Below are 3,139 nucleotides of genomic sequence, written 5' to 3'. Positions count from 1 at the left end.
GGGCTGAGAGCCAGGACTCCTGGGTTCTATTCCTTGGGTCAGTCTCCAAACCTCAGTTCCACTCCTGCCCCTTTGCTGTGCAAACTCTGGGGCAGGGACCCTCTCTCGCTGTGCGCCCGGGGCCCCAGACTGCTACCATAATCCACGCGGCAAACACTTGCATCTAATCGGCGTTTCTCTTTCCCCAGGCGTCTCCTTGAAGAGGGGTGCACCCTGCTTCGCCCTTCCCACCCCCAGGAGGCGCTGCCTCGCCCAGCACTGCATTCCCACCTCTGATGGCAGACGATTTGCACTGTGAACTGTAGAATGTGGATTTTATTTTGAACTCCCTGGCGCTGAAGAAAGTCGGACGGACCTTTTAGAAAGAAGGCGGGTGGTCGATCTAAGGGATATGGACGTGTCGGGCCATTGATTTGCACCTGGGGGACTCCGCTGCTGTTCAGTCCTGGTTTTCCTCTCTTCTGTAGATAAGAGAATCCTGCAAAATGCAAAGTGCCGTTAGGGGTTCTTATTTTATTTAACCCCACCTAATCTTTGCTTATTTTTACTATCGGACGGGGGGGTTAAAATTGGCTCCGACTACTTTATAATCCCTCCACTTCCTTATAAAGCAGAAACTGGTCAGGAAAAACAACAACCCAACAAGCCTGTAATCTGTGTCCTGAATCAATAAATTATAGAAGTATCGTGGTGATGCCTCGGTTTTTTGCCCACAAAATAGCCACCGACTGCTTTCTCTTCTACCTGGAGATCGCCACGCGTTCTTAAAAGGTTCCCGTCCCTTTTAAAAGTGTCATTCTCTGGCCAGCGGGGTCTAGTGGTCAGAGCAGGGCAGCTGGCCGGGGGAACTCCTGGGGTCCCTTCCCAGCTTTGGGAATGGGGATAGAGACACAGAGACGGCGTCCTTTGAGTCTGTCCCCTGGGTCCCCCTGCAGCTATGATGCGGTTGCTGCTTTGCGGCGTGAAGCCCTCGGTGTTTTGCTCTGCTTGGCCCAAGGGAAGATCCAAGCGCCCTGTGTCCATGCCAGCCGGGCTCCCCTTCTCTCTCGCTCACAAGCTGGACCTTAAATCATGACCGGTTAGGTTCACTCCCTCTGGGGCACCTGGCACTGGCCACTGTCAGAAGACAGGATACTGGGCTGGATGGACCTTTGGTCTGACCCAGTGTGGCCGTTCTTATGGGGACCAGCCTCAGTCCCTACTGACGGGGAAACTAAGGCAAGGGGAGGAGAAGCCACGTGCCTAAAATCCAGGGGCAAGTCGGGGGCAGCTATGAGCCTAGAACCCAGGAGTCCTGAGACTTAGCCCCCTAGCTAGGAAACTGTACAGCCCCCATTACTGTAACAGGAGTGCTTATCCCCTATGTCCCGTCCCCCCCGACTGGTACTAGAGATAGAACCCAGGAGTCCTGGCTCCCAGCCCTCCCCCCTCTGACCACTAGACCCCACTCTCCTCCCAGAGCCAGGGATGGAACCCAGGAGTCCTGCTTGTGTAATTATAGGAGGGAGGGTGTTTTTCCGAGGGGCTGAAGCCCCCTCATACCTGGCTCCTAAAGCTCCGGTGCTGAAGGGAGCCATCCCCTACGGCCATGACGGGTTCTCAATCTGCCCTTCCCAGGTGGTGATATGGGGTGGGGGCTTCCTCTGTGTGGGGCGTGGCTCTGTGGAGCCAGATGGGCACCGATCCTGCGGGCAGGTGTTGTAGCCTCTGAAACCGACGAACGTCCCTTGTCTCTGGAATTCCTCGCCCGGCGCGCTAGATTGGTGGCAGCGCGGGGATCCCGGCCAACTGATCTCTTGCGTAAAAGAGACGTGTCGGGCTGGAAGGAACCTCGCGAGGTCTCCGAGCCCAGCCCCCTGCGCCGAGGCAGGGCCACGTAACCCTACCCCAGCCCTGGCCCGGGTTTGCCCAACCTGTTCTTAGCAACCTCCGATGACGGGGGTCCCAAGCACGGAGCTGAGCTCTGCTAAGCCAGCGGCTGTAGGAGCCCAGTCTGATGTCTTCAGAGGGCAGCCAGCCCCTCTCCTCCTTCCTGCCCTCCCACTCCAGGCTGCAGGGAATGGGGGAGGCGGGGGGCAGAGATGCTGGGGTTCCTGAATCCCCACACCTAGAGCCCACGTTTCTCAGGCAGAGCGGGGCGGGGGGGGGGGGATGGCTGAGGGGGCTGCGGGCACCTGCTCTGGGCTGAGACATGGGCTGCTCTGGTCCCTGAGCGACCCCCACTGCCAGCTCTCTGCTCTCAGGTCAGTGGAGGGCAGGGTCTGCGGCCAGCGTTGTGCGGGGAGGGGGGTCAGACTGGATGATCCCTTATGGCCTTAAACTCTCCAAGTCCTGGCTTGCGGCCGCTCCTGCTATTCCAGGTCTGCATCCACCCCCCCACAAGCTTTGCCGGTGCCCCTCACTCCCGACCCGCAGCCCCCTGCTAGCCCAGCCCCGGGCTCCCCCCCAGCTCTGTCGGTGCCCCTCACTCCCGACCCGCAGCCCCCTGCTAGCCCAGCCCCGGGCTCCCCCTGCCACAGCTCTGCCGGTGCCCCTCACTCCCGACCCGCAGCCCCCTGCTAGCCCAGCCCCCCGGGCCACCTTGCCCTCTATTCTCTGTGTTTGCCAAACAACTCCGGGACCTGCCAGCGGGTCTTGAATTGCCATTTACAGCCTGTTTAGACCTCTCATTCCCAGGAGAAGGGCGCCCTCTGCTGTCTGACTGCGGTATTAACTGAGCCCGCAGCTCCCAATCAAAGCGGGGAAGTTTTATGATAGCAGCTGCAAAAATCTGATTTTGGCCTTATCTCACACACACACACACACACACACACCGGGCGCTCCCAGGCCCATGGCCTCAAATAAAACACCTGCTCTGCCACTTTCAACAGCATAGAGCTGCACCTGCTTATGCACACCTCTGACTAAAGCTGGGGCTAGAACCCAGGAGTCCTGGCTCCCAGCCCCCCCTGCTCTAACCACTACACCCCACTCCCCTCCCAGAGCTGGGGATAGAACCCAGGAGTCCTGGCTCCCAGCCCCCCCTGCTCTAACCACTAGACCCCACTCTGCTCCCAGAGCTGGGGCTAGAACCCAGGAGTCCTGGCTCCCAGCCCCCCTGCTCTAACCACTAGACCCCACTCCCCTCCCAGAGCTGGGG

At 59.4% G+C, this 3,139-nt stretch overlaps 1 protein-coding gene across 1 annotated transcript in view; it reads left to right on the top strand.

Moving 5' to 3' along the window:
- LOC112115305 (SPARC-related modular calcium-binding protein 1-like) overlaps positions 1 to 690 on the top strand; it is a 24,824-nt gene extending 24,134 nt beyond the window's left edge. Inside the window, exon 12 of the mRNA XM_026658904.1 lies at positions 189 to 690. The gene's annotated coding sequence lies outside the window, so the exon portion shown is untranslated. The remainder of the gene's footprint in view (positions 1 to 188) is intronic.
- The last annotated feature ends 2,449 nt before the right edge of the window (positions 691 to 3,139 follow it).

Source organism: Terrapene carolina, unplaced genomic scaffold (genome assembly GCF_002925995.2).
Source record: "Terrapene carolina triunguis isolate 2854851 unplaced genomic scaffold, T_m_triunguis-2.0 Scaffold517, whole genome shotgun sequence".
NCBI lineage: Eukaryota > Metazoa > Chordata > Testudines > Emydidae > Terrapene > Terrapene triunguis.
This window is presented reverse-complemented; position numbering and strand designations above follow the sequence as displayed.